A 20,136-nucleotide genomic window follows, 5' to 3' on the forward strand; every position below is an offset into this window, starting at 1 on the left:
AACTGGTGTGAGGAGAGACTGTTTGTGATTGACAGTGGATGTCGCAGCGTTGAGTCGCTGCGTGTTAAGTGAATGGAAACGCTAACAAGAGGACTAGCCATCCAAACATGCTGTTCATTACCGTATTCATGAGACACCAGCTGACTGCCTGAGTGTGCTGTTGTTGGAGGTGAGAAGCCAGAATTGAAGGAAAAATTGCCAAAATGTTCTCAACCCCCGCCGTCAAAAAAAAGAAAGAAAGAAAGAAAGAAAGAAGGAAAGAAAAACAACAACAACAGAAAACCAATTATTTGTGCTTTAAGAGTGCAAAAAACGTCCTTCCAGTTGTTCTTCAATTTGAAACACTCAGAAGAAGAGAAAAGTGAGATGCATGTGCCTTAGACATATCTGGAATTTTTTTTTTTTTCCATGAATTTTTCATGGTTACATTTTCCTCCACGTTCTTTTTCTTTAAGGCCAACCCATTTTCTCACCGATTCGCTCACCCGCTGTTACCTCGCCTCCAAGTAATCTTTAAGTGCTTTTCCCAATCAAGGGCCCGCACAATTGCGGTGGAATGAATGTTTTTTTTTTCTCTACCTAATCCAGCCCTGTTGTCATGGAAATCGCCCTCTTCAAATGGAGCTATTGAAAAGTCGTGCATGAAAGATGAATTTGAGGGGGCTGGATTTTCGCCGTAATCTCCCCCACACATGGAAAAGGATAGAATGAGGGGGAGTCGAATCGGGCACGCCGATGCTTTATTTCTAAAATGCTGAATTTCCGTAGGGTTCCAAAGAACTAAACCGCCCTGCCGACCACCCCCCCCCCCCCCCCCCCCCCCCCCACTTTTTTTCTTTAAAAAAGGCCTTAATCTATTTTGGATGGCTCGGAAATCCTCTTCAAGTGTGAATGTTCTTGTATGAGTAGCCCTCATAGACATGTGGTTAGGTGAACTCTCTCTTTGTTATGTGGACCTCTACTTTGTGATCTTAGCTTTCAATGGATTAACATGCTGCTTGCGTCCTGGCCGAATATCGAACTGAAAAAGGAATAGCACATATCAAACTTTTTTTTTTTTCATCGGTTAGTCAGCTTGATGAAACATGATACTGTAGAAAGTGTAGTTTTATTGGATTTACTAATGTAGCATTTTGACATTTTGGGTAATCTTTGCATTGTTTTGGCCAAGAAAATGGAAGATTTTTTGTATATGAGTGGATGCTATCTCTGCTCTCTCTCTCTCTCTCTCTCTCTCTCACACACACACACACCCACACACGCACACACACACTTATCAGAAGGTTCCCATAACTCACTGCACCTGTTGGTCAGCAGCTGGGCTTTGCTTCACTCAAAGTACACAAGTTTTTGCTTTTATCTCGAGACCCAGGGTCTACAGAAACAGCCCGAGAGGGAATCTGCCACCCCCCCCCCCCTCTATCCAAATATCCAAACTTTATATCTCTGGGTCAAGCAGTCTTCGCGCAGTTTTGCCCCCCAAACCCCCCCCAAAAGTCATTTGCTTCCCTCTGAGTTTGTGTAGTCATGTCACATGATAGCAGCGTGCGTGTTCGTGTGTTTTGATCTTCATGTTGTGCATCAGTACAGTGAAAGCACAGATTTGGCACCGGTCCAGTTCTGCCACAACACGGAACAGAACCACTATGTCAGGAAATGACACGGGCACTGACACAGGAAGAATGCTTTTCTGTAGATGAAGGAATGGCCTGCGCTTGTTTTTGAGGAATGTGTGTGTGTGTTTGTGTGTGTGTGTATGAGTGTGCAAAAGAGAGAGTGAGAGAGGAAGACAAACAACTTCTCCATTTCCTACACACTATGTGCCGTCAAAGGCTAATACTGTGTGATAGCATTCACACATTTTCCTGATTTTAGAGCCAAACCATGTGCTCCAAAAAGTCTTGCACTTCAATGCCACTGTAAGACTGAACAAACAGTGGAAATTGCCCCAGGTAATGTATTGCTGATGTTGAACCGTCTTGACTCCTCACGTGTCCTTTCTGTAACCTGCAAGACTTTGTCTGAAAAGATAAGGCCGCTTTGAGCGGAGACTCTAACTTTTGACCTCGCGGTAACTTTTTATTGTTCCCGCTGAGTGTCTGATTGAAGTATGGAAAATGAGGGCAACGGGGCATAGCTAATGGCTAATTATTTCCCTGAAATAAGGCACAGCATGTGTTGAATACACTGCTGGCACACGACTTGGAGAACACATTATATTTAGAGGGCACCATCGAAACCTAGAGGCGTATGACTCGAGAAATTATGGAAATGTCGTTTTCTTTCTAATTGGGTCAGGGTGTTTTTCAGTCTTTCTCTTTTTTTTTTTTTTTTTTTCTTTGACAACTCTTGTTTGTGTATCTGTTTCCACGGCAGTTTGCCCCTCTGTGCGAAGCGGTTGCCAGGTGACCTTTTGACAGGCCACAATTAGACTTTCCCTTGTTTCTGGATGGACAGGAAGCAGGTAGATTGGCGGACAGGAAACATCTCCCCCCCCCCCCGACGTCAACACATACGCATACACACACACACAAATAGAGTGGACCCCTCACTCAATCGCAGCAGCAGACTGCAAAATGTATAGTGAGGAGCACCAAGATTCACCGAATGAAGAAGGAATATTTATTACGTTCCTCCAGACTCGGGTCAGAGAAATATTTGAATATCTGGATCCTGCTGAATTCTCTCCAGTGTGCTCCAGTTTTGATGTTTGGTATCGCTTAAATGCACTCAGTCATGTCTGAAATTGAGCCTCTGGGACACAAGGAAGCATGGGAAGAGTATTAGGGCAAGACCCAGTTATTCAGATACTTCAAGTGCTTAGTTGACCCGGGTCTGCAAAGCTTCATTTACTGAAAGAGTCATTGGCTTTCCATATCTGTATACTATCCCACTGTTTTAGGAAATTTTGAGGTTAGAAGCAATTTGTGACCCATGAATACCTCCAGTCTGTACAACAAGACCAACCCAGAAAAGATGCAAACTTGCCCGATTGAGAGTGCCTAACTGAGATGGAGGAACCTTCTGGCAGAACAGAATCAGAAAGTTGTTATAAGAGCCGTCATAGACCTATGTGATGTCGTATGATTCCTTATGTCACGACATCCTCAGACTGTTGTATCCAACTTATGATAAGAAGCATGTTACCATGGAGTTATTTTTAGTGAAATTTGACTTGGTACTTTGTCCAGCTTGTATCTTGAGTTTCGTTTTATATAATATAGGCCTAAATTCAAATACATTTTGAATTTCCTGCTTTTGGTTTTTCTCTTATATTTTCTCAGCTCTCTCTCGGAATAGTTCTGAAAGCCTCTGGACCTTGTTAAGTGATCATTTTGACAGTAATGTCAGGAGTTAACCTACCTTCCTGAATAATTTGACCTTTCTGGCCACGGTGCACTTTTATAAGTGCACTTCATGTCAGAATAATTCATTTTCAATTCATGGTTCTGGTTTGAGGACTTTATCTCAGCCACATTGTCCTGCTTCAACCCCTGAGTCATAGGTAAATTTGTCTGTAAATTAATATCTGGAAGGCCTAAGTTTCCGGCACACTGGTCCTTTCAAAGAAAGACAGATGGCTTTGTGTAACACAGTGGAAGGATGTGGCCAGGCTTGGCAGGCTAATTTCATTACCGAAATGAACTTCAAACGCACCATAAAATCAAAACATACCACATTTCAATCAAACCATAAAACGCACTTTTACTTTGTCCGTTTAAAATATGACGACATGGAAAAAAAAGATGCCAACCGGTTCTGGGCAATTCTAACGTGTCGTGGCATCACACCATTCCGCCTCAAGCTGTGGGGCCTTATGGTCTTTTTTTCGTGAAGAAATGCATGCTGGGAATGTGCTTGGAACTTGTTCTTTTTAGGCCTGGCCGAGCGACTGAGTGAAAAGAGTCTTAGTCTCCTGCCATCCGTCACACTCTTTGAGCATCTGTCTAGGCGAAACACGGCTGTCTGAATATCACTGTCAGCTGGGCCCGTCGCAGAGCAAAGGTTGAAGAATTCTAAGAATTCATATTTTTCCCCTGCCGGACTCAAATATCTTTTAAAGTTGTTTTCCACATCCACAAAATCTAATTAGTGTTTTCCAGGAAGAGAAAACTCAAGGCTTTTAATATCAAAATGTGTGGTGGAACAGCCTGGTCATAGTTTTTCTAGGTTAATTAATTACAGGTAGCCAAACCAAAGTGTTATCCCTTAGGCCCAGCAGACGAGGAAGCCATACTTTCTAGCTTAAACTGTTGTATCGTTGAAGGTGTTTTTGTCTGCCCAAGGAAGGGTGTTGAAGATCTGGGTTTAGTGAAAGCGATGGGGTTACATAACTGCCTCTTACTGTTTCAGCTGTGGAAATGGCCACTTCACATGATTGAGAAGGACCTTGTTTTCTCCTTGTTGATAGGAGAAAAGTTGGCATGAATTTTAAAAAAAATAAAGAAAGAAAGGGAAAATGAAATAGAAGGAGGATGTAGGTGGGGACACGCCTTAGAATATACGTCTCTCGCCGTTGCTGTTTTTTTCTCTTCACTCCCTTCCTCCGCTAGATGGCACATCAGTTTGGGTGGTGGGATGTGTGGGGTTAATGCCGGTGGCTAATTTTCCAGTCCATTCCAACATTAACAGCGCCAAGTGCTGCACAGTATTCCCTAAGGGTCACTGAGTGTGAGGAGTCTCTCCCTTCCTCTGTGATCCCTTCTCTCGCTTTCTCTCACACACACACACACACACACATACACACACAAACACACACAGAAAGCCAGTGTCTCAGGTTTGAAATCAGTGCCATGTCAATTTGTCATCCTGTCGACTAGCGGTACAACTCAAAGCGACTGTGACAAATATAAATGAATACTTTCCCCAAGAAAAGCAATGGTGGCTGAAGGTGAATTGGCGAACAAACGTAGACTCTTTCCACTTCAATATAAACACTGAACTACTGTTCACACAGCGCTTAGACAAACAGGAGTCGCTTCTTTTAAGCGCTAGTGCTAATTCACAGGTGGTTAAAAAACGGAATATTTGCTTTAACCCCCAACCCTTAAGACAAGAAGATTAGCGTGGGGGTGGGGGTGGGGTGGAGAGAGAGAGAGAGAGTGAAGGAGAAAAAAACAGAGTCAAAGAAAAAAAGAGAGCAAAAGGTTTAAATTAAAATGATAGAATGCCATTAGGACAAGAGAGCCACATGCCCTCCCTGAACCTCTTTCCCCGATTGGCCAATGGCCAAATCCCGGCACAATTACATCATCTGTCCTTTGTGGCGACGGTAACCAGGCATCTCTCTGGCGTCATTGTCCCTGGCGGTTGCTGCAGGTTCCCTCCTGTGTCTGCTTTTTTATCATTCATTGTTATACGAAAGACTGTCCCTGTGAGCCAGCATGCTTGTTCTCCCTTTTTTCTCTCTCTTTCTCTGTCTGTCCCTCCCTCCCTTATTTATATTCTCTTATTTTTACATTTCATTTTGCAATTGCCTTTCGTGTTTCGCCCATCATTCACTCTTTCTCACGCCGTATTGAAATAATCCAGGTGATGAAAGAGGATCCAATGGGATTGCAATGGACCCTGAGGATTGCCTTGCCCAAACTATCATGTGCCCCAATTAGAAGATTAAAGTCCAATGTGCCCCTCCACCTTCTCTGACAGCCAGTTGGCCCAAGATGAAGTAATTGGATTGGTGACTTGCCCAAAAAATAAATTTAGAAATCAATCCATTAATCTCATTGTGCGTGAGGAGAAAGAGAGAGAGGCAGAGGCAGAGAGAGAGAGACAGACAGACAGACAGACAGACAGACAGACAGAGAGAGCTTTTTAGCTTTTGTGCCTATTCTTCTCTGCACTGTCCCCATTTTAAACGTGAGTCCATTGTATAATGGTTGAGTAAGCACTGTGAAAGGGAACTCTAGTGTCATTTTCTGTTACCATGTGTGGTCCACTTGTTTGATGCTTTATGAGATATTATATTTCTGACTTCCCTTTCATGCTCTACCTTTTCCATCCACCCCCCCCCATCCCCCCATTCCCCCCATTCCTTTTCCTTTACTTATTTCCTGTCCTCGTTTTTGCCAATTTCAACAAGTCACCCACCATACACGCTGAACATATTGTTTTTTTCCTTTGCTTTTTCTCATCTCTGTCTCCTTTATGTTCTCAAATACCTCATCCATCTCCTTTTACCATCTTTATATAGTGCATGTATTTCAGGATATAATCCTGTGGTGTGCATGCATGTTGAGGTCTTGTGGATTAGATTGAAAAATGAATCAGTCAGGGTGTTAAGACTTTAATGGTGAGTCACAGGATTGTTGGAATTAGCCTCTTAGCTTCATGTGACTAGCTCAATTACATTCAACAGCGTGCACTGCTACGCATCATACTGCTCATCCGCTGCTGACTGTAATCGTCTCTGAAAATCCTCAATCTCCCAGCATTACCTACACACAGTGCTGTCTGATAATCTTACCGCACTCCTCGTGCTTACACTGAACAGTGAGCGGTGATAATGGATGTTCTTTTTTCGCTGTTTCGAAATCGATAGTTCCCGTTCGATTCCGTAACACGGGAATTTTTTTTTTCTTTTTTCGCTAATTCTCTTTTACCGGAAATCATTTTTGCGCATTGGCTGTCTTCCTTCTCCCCGCTAAGATTTGGCATTTATGTTGTGGTGCACATTTAGGACAAACTGAGGTCGGGAAATGTCACGAGGAATTGATCATATGATTGTTGACGTGAATCGCTGGCTCCTCTCAGGGTTTGTTTGTGTCAGTATTCAGGCAAAATAAAAACAATGCTGAGTTTTAAAGGCCACGGACAGGGAGAGAATTACCCCCTGTTTGTGTGTTCAATAATCTGACATATGGATAGTGACGTGAACATTTGAAGCCAATGTGATTAATGGTGGTGAAAACAGAGGCGCTGGTAGAGACAGAACTTTTGCTTCGTATCTTTTACCCTCCCATGATTAGCAATAAAAAAAGCTGTATTTATTTCATTTTTTCACACACACACACACACACACATACACATACACATATATACACACACGTGCATGTGCACACACACATATATACACACACGTGCATGCGTGCGCACACGCACATACACACACGCATACACAAAACACGTGTTGGTCCATAAACTGTTCATCAGTTCAGAGACCTATAAATTTGATTGTAACCTCTCCTTGCTTTTATTATAATCCTTGGATTACTATCTTTAATCCAGCATAGGATTAATCAGTCCAGCTGCATGTTTCTAACTGTTGTCACCACAGATAGCTCTATAGCTATCTGTTATGTCTTATCATTCAAAGACAATCAATTTCAGATTAATCCTGCATTAGACCTGATGAAGACTCGACCCACGAGTCTGGACAGACATGTTTCCGTCTAATTGTTGGTAAAGGAAATCGGATGTTGCGTCGATACACTTAATCTGTGTTGTCTAGAACACAACAAGCAGATTTAAATATGGCAACTTTCTCTGTAATGCTCTCTTTGGCTTGTTCAAACACATGTGCTAATCCTCTCTCAGTAAGGTTAAAAAAACTGTACCCCCTGTTGTTAAAGTTCTTTATACTCCTCATGCCAGCCAGACAGAGTTAAGAGATTTAACCCAGAGGAGATGTCTACACCTATAATCTGTGATGTCTGGAAGACTGTACACATTCATACACTCTCACTGGATCAACAACATACTCATTCCCTCAGTCACACCATCAGTCTCTGGTTGAGATAGATGATGTTTTATAATAGATGCTGTTTGTAATACTAAACAGGACAGCTGTTCTTACACATTAAGGCAAACAGATGCAAGGTACAAAAAGACCATTTTTAGAGTTTTATTATTCATGAGTTGTCTCAGTGTATCCCTGAGAAAGATGGAAATGGCTTCAGAAGCCCTATGGCCCTAATGGTATCAGATGGATTTTTTTTTTTTTAATATCTCATCCATCTGTCTGTGCTAATGTATTATGTTAGCTAAGAACCAAAAAAATTGTTTTGAATAGAAAGTTTTGGATATATTTTGGCAATTGAGAAACTAAAACTGTTTTTGTTCTTCTCAAAAAGACAACTAAGAGATTTAAGTATCATTTACTACCATTGTGTTGCTAATCACTTTTTGAATATGAAGATGAAAATGAAGACCCCTGTTGAGATTTTAAGCACACATAATACCCTCCGATCATCAGCTCAGCATTATTAACAGATTTAGGCTTGAAAAGATGTCTGCAGATATAATCTTTAGTGTCTAGTTCACAGTGACTGTATTTCAATATGTTACTTTTCCTCTCTGTAATAGCAGTTACCTGTGTAAACCAGCAATGTTTATTAGTCTCCAGGATATACCTTGATATGAAAAGCATTTTAAAATCATAACAGCGTTGCAACAGAAAAGAATTCTCAAAGAGGCAACATTTAGTTTTGTTGCGTTTGCCAATATCTGTCTGTTTTATTTTTCTCTGCCTTTTAAATTCAGGATAATTACTGTGGAACACCTTCAACAGAGGAGTGAGAATATGAAAGCTATCTAGTTTGTCATATACGCACCATGTTTGACATATTCTTTTATCAAACTCTGTAGTGAAGACCCATCATGTTGAAATGGATAGAGCATTTGGGACACTCTACATAGACACCAACTCATTTCGCCTCCACTCAAAATCAAAATGTAAAGCAATGAAAAACAGGCAGGTTTTATAGAGCTGATCAGCTTTTTTTTTCTCATTTAAACATCAGTTTTTGCTGAAAGTGTTTATCTGGTGATATTAAGGTCACTCCAGGAAAAGTGTGGTATGATTTCGTCATTAAGATGGACACTTCCGTCATGGGTGACGTGTTATTGACAGAGTTTTTTTCTGCGCATTGTTTTTGGTTTTTTTGCGAGTACAAAAGATGCTGGTAGTGATCAGTAATATGATGGTGAAGCGGAATATGTTTTTGTCATCTTTTAAAAGTTTATTGAACGCTTTAGGCTCAATAACAGATCTTTTTTGTTTATTAGTAAATATGATTTCTTTTATGCCTCTGCCACGTTTGCACGAGTTCTCTACCTTTGATCGTATTACCATTGTGAAACAAAGCTCTTGTCATAGGAATTTTGAATCAATGAAACTAAATGGTAATTCAAACTGAAGAAAGAAGTAATTCTGTAATTCTAACTGAAGAAAGAAGTAATTCTGTAATTCTAACTGAAGAAAGAAGTCGAGCTACAAAAGAATCTTCTCTTCAAAACCGACGTGAGCTCGTTTAATGATTCGTCACACTTTGGAAGTTCCACTTCTACTTACATATTATCACAAGACCTCATCAAATTACGCCAACATGGTTCTTTCTCACCCACCCTCTCTTGTAAACTTTTTCAACTCCATGACCTACATTTCTGTGACAATAAGGAAGTCAAGGTAATGTTTATGACCATCATAATCTAAGCTTTGTTTATGGTTAAATAGGTCAGAACACGAGGGGTACGGATTCATATTTCATACAGGTGTGATGGGGTTTTTTTGTTGTTGTTGTTGTTGGCCTCACCTATTCTATTTCCCTCGAGCTATCAGGTTTTCATCTCTCATGTTCTCTCAAACATTCCACTCTTGTCTTTGTCCTTTGTCATTTCATTTGTGTAACTCCAGATGACCCAAGACTTGGCCCTGCTTTGTTACGCCGCCATGAAAACGGAATAGACAGTATCTCAATAGCCACAAATTAAAGAGTGGCGAGACTGACTGATTCGGTCTACGATTCCTAAATGTCATTTTCTCTTTACTGATTTGTTGACAGTGTCCTTGGTTTGATGACTCACAGACTGCTCTGTCAGAGCAGGGGAAACACATCTGCAGACACGCCCAATTTCTGCTGATGTTACAGTCATCTCCTACATTTTGTCATTTGCTATGTGTTTTAATGCATCCCCATGTAATGTTCTCAGAATGGTAATGGCTTATTGGTTGTAGCAACAGGTCGGCTCCTTTCATGTCCTGTGGGGTAACCATGGAGAAGACCGGAGTTATTGGTAATGGGGTTCTAATGATGCTGTTCTATGAAAGGAGACGATGTCTTTTATGTCAGATTAAAAGCACGATGATTCATAATGCTGTATCCATTTCTGTCCACGTGACATTATGATATTTGTTCCCGTGGAGGAGATGTTACGGTCAGTTCAGTTGAATGAATACAGAGTATTTAGTCATATGTGATTAATCCGATGCTGAACGGTTTTTATATTAAGCCATTAGTTCGACTGTTGGAGGTTGTTGTTCAGATCAGACTGCATTTAGTTGAACTCATGTAATCCAGCTGTTTAGTTCTTAAGTCTTTAAACAAGTTCCGGAAAAGCTTCGGTTAAGGTTGAGGTCTGAGGTTGTCCTTTAAGCACCTACCGAAACTGCTTCAGCGCTACAGCCAACATTGCCTAATCATCTGTAGCATCTTAAACTTGCTGGTGTGGTACTAAATGATCCCATATGGCAACATCATCAGAGCAGTCTGTCACTATTAGAGTCTCTGACAACGTTCATCTCCCAAGCTCTGAGCAAAAGCTTGCCTCCTCTTCCCTCTTCACTCAGTCTCCTCGTCATTTAATCATCGTATGATGCCACATGCAGGCAATACCTGACGCCTTCTACCTATGTTTCTGCATGTCACATGCATGCAGCTGAGCCATCTTGGCTCTACAGGGTTCCTTCCTGGCTCTGAGCCAAAATGGCAGATGGTTCGCCCATCGGCTGCCTCAGGGTCCTAAAGCCCTGTTAATGTAAACATGGAAACCGAGTGGGCCTCGGTGAAGTGGCTCTTCTGCCGGCCGAGAGCGTGTACACGCCGTTGCCATGGTGACGATAAGAGGCTGAGTGTCTTGCACAAAAGCGAGAGAGCGAAAGAGAGACGGAGAGAAAAATGAAAAGAGGAGAACACTCCACATACAAAAGCATTGTTCAGTTTTACTTTACGAGAGTGTGTTTTTGTTAGAGAGGTGGGGGTGGGTGACAGTGGCTCTTAAGGCTTAATTAAACCAATAACCAGCCTCTGTGTTTGTGTCTGTGTGTTAATTAACTTGGCGTTGAACGGACATTAGCTGCACAGTCAAACACTGTGTTGCTAACATTCACTTTTACTTCTTTGTGCATAATATCATTTAATATACGATTCACTTTTTCTGCAGTAAATTTGGGAAACCTTAAATCTCTGCCAGAGTTCTGTTAAATAATTCCATTTAAGAGAATAAAATGATGAAGAACATTAGGGACATCAGACTGATCTAGGTCTCCTCAAAGTGAATGTAATTATACCAGTAACATCACTGAATCCAGGGGTGACAAGAATTTCAAACTGAGACATCCCCCCACCTTCAGTTTTCCTATCCTCCGGCTCCTTTTCTCACCCCCTCCTCCTTTCTCCCAGAATCAGCTGAGCTGGTGTCGGGAGACCCGTCTGAGGTTGTGGGCACCTGGATTTTTCATAAGGGTTATTATTATTATTCTTTTTTCATCCCTCCTTGTGATCTTGTTTAGCCAGCGTTCTTGTCATTTTGAATCCTGTGTGCCGGATGACAGACGGGGACCGCTGCGTGCTGTCTGACTTGACGTAAGGGACAGGAATAGTGAATGTGTGAGAGAAGATCTGGTAACGCAAGATTTGGTATACCAGACAGACATTCTCAAATACAGAGCAGGCATTGTCCATATAAGCTTTTAAGAGAGAGAGAGAGAGAGAGTGTGTGTGTGTGTATGGCCTTAATATTGCATTTGCACCCATACCAGGGCTTGCCTTTACCCTCTTATAGATTATGTTCAGATTAATTTTTGAACGGCAAACTGATCTTGTGCTTGGTACAATACTTTGAATACACTATCATGGAATATGAATATGGCCCACTTTGTTGCTACATGTTTTCCTCAATTGCCTTTTTAATTTTATTACACAGCCACTAGGATGTTTTTTGCTTTGAAGGTAAAGAACTTTTCTGAAGTTTGAGTCCATGTCTGGGATTTAAATGGGTTGATGTGACCTGTAATCATGCAGAGATGTTTCAAAAGCTGCTTTTCGGGGAATGGAAGTTTTTTTTTTTTTCCGGAGCTTTCTCTGAGCTCTGGCGCACCGCAAGTGGAGTTTATTTTAGGAAACTTGATCCCAAATGTAGCCATCTGCACAAAATCCCCTCCTTATGGGCAAAAACACTTTCTAAAAATGATTTTTTTCAAACATGTCACATAATTATATATTTAAAACCCAGATGGCTTATCCATTCCTCTCTCTCTCTCTCTCTCTCTGTCTCTCTCTCCCTCTCTCTCTCTCTCTCTCTCTCTCTCTCCCCCACCCTCTCTGAGACTTGATGTCAGATAGCATTTCAACTTCCTGCAAAAGGGGGTGAATCGGGGATCAAGTCATTCATGCCTAAAATCATGGAGACATAGAGATAAACACAGCCACTGAAAAACCTCCTCATCTTTCTGCCCTCCTTCTTTTCATCTTCCGTTCGTTCACTCATTCATTCATGCATGCCCATTCATATTCACTTTATTATCAGGACATGTTCTCTAATTGCCCCGCGCTGACAGTCAGTTTTGGGCTCAGTTCCTCCATATGTCATTAACTGTGACAAACCTTTATCCTGTGGGACCCATATGGAAAAGATGCAGAATGAATTCCCATATTCCGTTTCTCTAATGGTACTGTTTAATCAGTTTCTTTCCCTCTGCTAATGAATATGCATTTTCTGCTCATGAAAATTCATTTTATTTGTTGTAAACGTGTTCATTCCAGAAGGATCTGCCCTGACTGAAGAAGTAAGAAATGTTCATTTTCATAAGATATATATTAGTAAGCATTTGTATAGCCTACAGAATTCTTGGCCTTCCCTCTACGCTCGTTCCCTCTCTGTCTATTTCTGGAGCAGTGAGGATGTGTTTGTTCATTTATGAAGCACTTGCTCCTCAAAATTAGTTTTTAATTAATCTTTAAAAATGTTCTGTCTCCCATTGTCTCCTCTCTCTCTCTCTCTCTCTCTCTCTCTCTGTGCTGTCTGAGCTTAGAGGAGTGAGGGAGAATTTAGGGAGCCCTGAGGGACGTGCAGACCCCTCTGTTGTTTGCTCAGTGATAGTCAGACACTGATTTGTCTTGGGGATTTTGGCCGTTTTTTTTTTGAGTGAGACAGCTTAGTACCTCCTCTTTAGTAATCTCACCCCCTGCCGAGGGAGATCTACGTCGCGATTTCACCATAATGAAATGCCTTAGACACATTGTGACGGTAATTATTTGATATAAAACACAGAGAGTCACAGATCCAAGGGATTATTCAGTAGTGGTGTGCGTCGATATATTCATTGTATCGGGATTATATATCCACTTGAAAATGATTTAATCAGTATATTCCGTGACATAATATAAAGTAACGAGAGATAATGATGTGACCCTCTAATTTTGACTCGACTTATAAAAAAAACAGCCGCTGCAGCCGTGACTGTTACAGTTGTCAAATTTTGATACATTTTTAATGTATGAATCCCCTGACAAAATAAATATCCAGAAAGCCAATAGTGTTGTGTCTTCAGACATCGAGAAGAGGCCTGTTCCTTGTGTAAGTGGGTCAGGTTTCAGATCACATTCACCACCGCTGCTGTCTGCCAGGTGGCAAAGATATCAGACTCCTCTCAGAAAATGGCTCTCTCTGTGTGTGTGTGTGTGTGTGTGTGTGTGTGTGTGCGTGTGTGTGTGTGTGTGTGTGTGCGTGTGTGTGTGTGTGCGTGCGTGCGTATGTGCATGTGTCTGTTTGTGTACGTGTCAAGTGTGTGTGCGCGTGTGCATGTGCATGACTGTGTGTGTGGGTGTGTGTGTGCGTGCGTGCATATTGTGTGTGTGTGTCTGTGTGTGTGCGTCCATGTGTGTGTGCGAGAGAGAGGGATCAAGAGACAGAAAGAGAGATGTCCCTTTTCTAAATGAATGCGTGTGTGTGTATTTGTGTGTGTGTGTGTGTGTCTGCATGCATATGCGTGTGCAACAAAGAGGCTAATTAGTTTCAGTGGAAGTTTCATCTGCGTAATTTAATGAATGGTGAATCCATATGGTCATGATTAAATTGTATGAAAGCCTCTGAGGATGACTGCACAACAACACAACTACAACATTAAACATCCATGAGGGGTGACAGAGTCATGACAAGCACCCATTTAGCCTCTTTGTGTAAGAGTTGTGCGTGTTTATCTGTGTGTTTATCTCTGTGTTTGTGTGTGTGTGTTGTGACAAAAGGTTAGCTTGATATTGGCAGTTAGACAATGACCCATGTACTATATGACATCACAAATTTAAATTTTCAGTAATGTCACAAGACATAATGACTCTAATATCTCCTGCACTGTCTTAGCAGGCAAACTTGTCGATTTTGACTTACTTCAACAACAAGTTTATTCACTTAAAGAATGTGCTGAACAATATGACTCTTAAACTAGCATCCATTTTGCAGTCATCCACACTGATAAATACAGACACCTGAACGCTCATAGAGGAGCTTCCTTACTCTGTTAGTGCTACAAACGTGTCCCGTCTCTGTGTCTGTCTTCACTTTCACACATGCATGCATATTGACAAACTCCAAAATCCATAATACGCAAACACCAAAGAGATACATTTCTGCTTTTACTCCAGATAGGGGAGGGGCTGGTGTGGTCTAAAGAAATAACTTAAATTCTGACAACCCCCCTTCACAAGTCCCAAACACAGAGAGAGGCCTCATCCAGACAGGGGTACTAGCTCAGGGCTACTAACCAGATTGCCAATTTGGAGACATGGAACAGAGATAAGAACCCGGAATTCTCGGGAGATAGCATCACCTAAACCAATGGCCTGAGGTGTCCAGGTCACACCCCTATTACATGGGTGGAGAACATAAGGGAGAGAATGACAGAGAAATAATCACCCCCCGCTTTTCCCTCTGAGTCACAACATTGCTCTGATCCAGCTAATGAATACTGTCAGAGTAATGAGCAAGGACCCAATGGAAAAGGGGTCTGTGTTTAGGGAGGTGGGTGTGTGGGGTTACCGGAGACCCTAATATACCCTCGCGCTTGGGCGCTAGTGTATCTAGCCTCAAATGTGCATCATTCACTCACACACACACACACACACACACACACACACAGGTAGTGTGGATACTGGAGAGAGAGTAAGAGAGAGAGAGGGAAGGATAAATTGAGGAAATGGCTAGAGTGTGGTGTGCTGATAAACATTTAATCCAATCATGATATAGCGACCAGCGTCCACAGCTGGGACTGTCTCTGCATCCATGCAAGGTCACCCTCAATGTCTGACTATGATGAAGATTGGCATGTCGCTCGCATGTACTTGAACACACACACACATACGCACACACGCACACACAAACATGTAAATCCACTCTTGAAAAACACACATACACACACATTTTTACATGTAGACCCTCAGTCATGTCAGACACTCTCGTAATCTTCTAATGGTCTCAGACACACACACACACACACCCCCTCCAGTGTACCTTCCTCTGCCTACACCTATCATTAAGATATTAGACACGGACATGACCCCCCACGGTACTGATGTAATCTCTGTTCTCTGTAGGGGATTCCATGTAAACCCCTGTCTACATTTTGTCCAGACTCAGTGGACGGCAGGACATCACTTTAAGGGTTCGGGGCTCCCGTTGTGTTTCTCGCTCGCACCGGGAGAAGAATAATAATGGCCTTGCCCGATAAGTTGCGTGACAATCCTTTTAGGGTTCCTTTAATTCTCACCGCTTCCTGATTCGTCCAGGCGTTAATGTATGCGCATCTCTTAACGCTCGGATGACGGCGCGGCTCCGAGAAACTCGACGCGGCATGTCAAGTGGGTGTTTTGATACGATGCCCGTGTGATCCGGCACTTGATCATTTTCACGTATAATGGCTGAGGTGTTCTTTCACCTTGCAAAGCGCATAGCTCAAAAGCATTTAATGGCAAATGGATCTTAAGATAGATTGCTTAGCCTCACCTACCATGAATGGGAATAACACATGCAGTGTATGGCAGTGATTCCGTTCGTGTTTTACGTGATGAGAAGCCGTTTAGAGCATAGAGCAAGAACAGACAGCTCAAGTTGTTGAGTTCACGTTTGTATATACCAAACAACATATGTTTAGCCGAAAACTGCGCAGTGATTTTCCAGGGAGAAGTAAGTCCTTAGTGAAGAGGTGAAACCCAAGAATGTGTACATCTGTCCCTTATAGACTGGACGTGCATATTCCTGCTTTAGATAATGGGACACTTAATTTAATGAGGGCTGGAGGAGAGCTTTGATAGAAATGTCCCTGTTAATTCAGAGGAAGTTTCCGTGCACCGTCAGTAACTGTTGAGACTTATTTTTCCAGGGAGACGCTTTTAATGGCGCTAATAAATAAATAAATAAATAAATAAATAAATAAATAAATAAATAAATAAGAGAATTTACACCTGTCCAGAAGAGGTCGCTTTTTCCCCCACAGTCCGGACTGAAGCCATCTCTCATAGCTCAACACTGCTCTCATTCTCAGCTAAAGTAAATGACATCATTTTTGGCCATTTTTGCTAAATATTCATTAACAGTTGATCATTTCCGTTATAAACAACTTACTTCTCCTGCACACAGACTTCAGGGCCAGTTTAGTGAATTTATTGTTAATCTGTCTCCTTCGACCTCTTTCCTTTCCTGAAATCCCGTCATCCCGTCAAAGCCTTTTGTCCTCGGTGGTCCATAAAATCCGTGAGAGTTTCCTGCTCTGAAGCCGTTGTTCGTGGGCAGATTAAAAGGCCAGATGGACACCGGGTCGAGCCCCGGGTAAACTCGCTTCTCTCTCCCCCTTTGTCGGAAATAAATATGCTTCGTTAGATCAAAGGCGTCCTCTGATGAACGATAGCTCCCGCTCACTTTGTTTACACTCATCTCATTCGTTACGCATTTACTCTATAGCCCATTCATACAATAGGCTCTCATAAATCATGAGCTACAAAAGATGACAGATTATGACAGATTTTGATCTCTTTATTCCTTTCATGTATCTAAATCACTGCAGGACAGGAATCAGAACTTAAACAAGTAGGCTATTTTTTAAATTGTGTTTGAAATTAAATTATTATTATTATTATTAATATTAATGTTAATAATAATAACAATAATAACAATAATAACAATAATAATAATAATAATAATGTGCGTGGTAATTGGCTGGACATTAGATTTACCTGTTGTTGCGTTTAGTCTTATGGGCGGGGACAGTAGCATTAGGATAAGGGCTGTGTAGAATGACTAGTGCGTTATAGCGACGGACGCTTCGCAGTCTTGATTTACGGTTTCAGTTTGACAGAAGCGAGCGGATTAATTCTTGGTATAAAGACACTGACCGGGAGAGGTGGCGATTTAAACCGGACTATCTGATCAGAAGAAAGCAAAACCAGAAGGATCTGAAGGCAACGCTTCTCCCGCTTATTCATCTCCAGAACCCCGCGATGCTTTCTTCCAGTGATACCACGTTTCACAGTAACAGACCTATTAACTAAAGAAAGTTTAGCCACGTTAGAAGAGGATGAGAGGTGTATAATTCACTTTGCACTTATTTTCGTATTATTTTTAATATCGTTATCCGTCGTGCGTACTTTAAACTGGCGAGGGACAGAGAGCAAAACAAAGCAACAGTTCTGAATTTCTGACCAATATTTAATTTATATATTAATTGTTTATATTCGTTTTGTTTATATGCTATGTTTTAAATCGCCAAATTCGGTAATTTATTCTAAAGACCATTGTAAGCTTGTGACAGCGATCTGTCCCGTACAGACAGCTTGCTACAGCTACGTTCGGGCATCGTCAACACAGTCAACTAACCGGCTGGATTTGAAGTATGCTTCGAAGCTGATACTGAGCGTTTGGACACTTTTTTTCGGACTGACAAAGTTTGTGGTTTTGATCCACGGAACATGAAGACGGCTGCTTGTCTTATCGTTGGAATTCTTTTACTGTACGCTCCCATAGGCTCCTGGACAGCTTCTATCAATGGAGGTTAGTTCCGTTTTTCATTGGCCACGTATCAGGTCCTTTTGCAAATTAATCTTAGATTGTCACCTTTGCACTTATGAACAAATGTGTATGAATAAATTCAGGGGTAAAGGTGAGTGGATTTTGCGCCAACATTCTATAGACTGATTGTAGTTTATAAAGCAGCCGGCCAACCTGTAGTTCACTGCTTAGGAGTTCAGTGAAGAAATTATATCATGTACTGAAAACAAATTTTACCGTGTCATGCTTTATAATACGAATTAATTTGTAAGGATGGTATATGTTATTTTGAGGATGGTTATAGGCTCGGAAACTGTTAGTATAATTGCTTTATTTGCATCAGTATGATTGCTTTATTGTGCATCAGTCAGGTGCAACACAAGAAAACTTTTATTTTTTCCAAGATACGATAGCGACTGTAGTCCAGTTCATTACCAAACCAGCAGGCTGCAATACTGAAACTAGCGGGCTATAGAAATACGCCACTGGGATACGAGAACCAAACAGCCTACAACAAGTAACAATAATCTACGGCACTCTTTATTATTCTTGCGTTAGAAGACGCTTTAAGACGTTCTGTTAATCAGGCTACCAGCTCATGTAAAATCATTGCTTTGCATGTCCGAGCGTAAGAAAAAGTCCATAAATTTTTATGGAACTTGGGAGGATGTGACAATCAGCCCTTTGTGCAACTGCTCTGGGGGTCAAACTCGTTTCTCATGCCTGGATCTTGCCTCTTCCTTCCCTTCTTGTTTTTCGGGTATTGTGAATTTAAATGACCGGGGCGTGAAAATGACTCTCTTTGCAGACGTTGGTCAAATCACTGGCGCCCCATTTGCACGCGTATAAGCCATTGGTTTAAACCTTTATCCAAATAGTGCGACGACTCCTACAATGTCCGTATGCCATCTGCGTGCGGGCAGCGATTTACCGAAGCCAAATCCTCTGCCATGTGACCATATGTTTACATGTTCCGCTTAAATGAACGGACACTGTGTTCGGGGCACACCTGATACTGCGTTAACAGTGACAAAATAATTTACTTCCCACATTTGCGCCAGTACTGAAATTCCATAAAAAAGCCCTCCGGATCCGCAGGGACTCGGCGTCCCATTACTCTTCGCTAGTTGCGCATCCTCTCTCTCTCTCTCTCTCTCTCTCTCTCTCTCTGTGTCTTTGTATCTATTAGTCAAAGCTGAAAGGCTTACTAGTGTAAATTCAACTAGTTTCCCCTCACTCAACAAGAGTTGTAAGAATCTAATTTATTCTGACTCTCTTGTGTGAACTGCAGATGCACGTAAGCCCTTCCATTAAACAGTTGAGTGCCTTATGTAATGTTTACCATGCTTCACGGATGGTTATCATGGCTTTTATGTTGACTGTCAACAAAAAGGATCTTTAATGCTCTTTACTAAAAGTTCCAGGAACAACAGAGGATTCGAGTCAGCATCAACCGCGAATCTCATTTCTGTAGATGAAACTCAAACTACATTGGTCCCCCCAACCCCCCCCCCCAGGGACTTAACGCAATCACAAATACATGCATTATCGAACTGAAGCGCATTGAAGTTGAGTTAAACCGAACTGGTGAATTGAGTCATTTTCCATCTTACGTTCTCAGTTAACACACCTACACTGTACTGACCTCTGACTTTTGTTGTGTGGGAAAACAGAGCTGACCTTACCTCCCTCTCCAGTGTGGTCTCACTTGGGTAGTTACACTTTTAATTCTCTTCACATGAAAGTGATTAGAGCCAGGAACACAATGGTTTTTCAAAGCTCCCATAACAACGTGACATTTCCGAGCGTGACCATCACAAAACGCTGGAGTGGTCTCAAAAGTATGCTGAGGAGGGTCTGTGGTTTGTAGAAGGTCTGAGAGTTAGAAGTTCTTGGAAAATATTTGGATTGCAGAGTCTTGAGTGTGAGGTGTTTTTTTTTTTCCGCCGTACGTGGACTGATAAGGAATAAGCCGTGATTTGTCTGAGCAGAAATCGTACTTCGATAAGAAACGCGTTTGTTTTTTTTTCCTCGCAGTCACACCTGCATCGTCTCATTTTTCACGCTGCGAGGTGGCGTCCCCGACCACACCCCTTTTTCTCT

Source organism: Chanos chanos, chromosome 7 (genome assembly GCF_902362185.1).
Source record: "Chanos chanos chromosome 7, fChaCha1.1, whole genome shotgun sequence".
Lineage (NCBI taxonomy): Eukaryota > Metazoa > Chordata > Actinopteri > Gonorynchiformes > Chanidae > Chanos > Chanos chanos.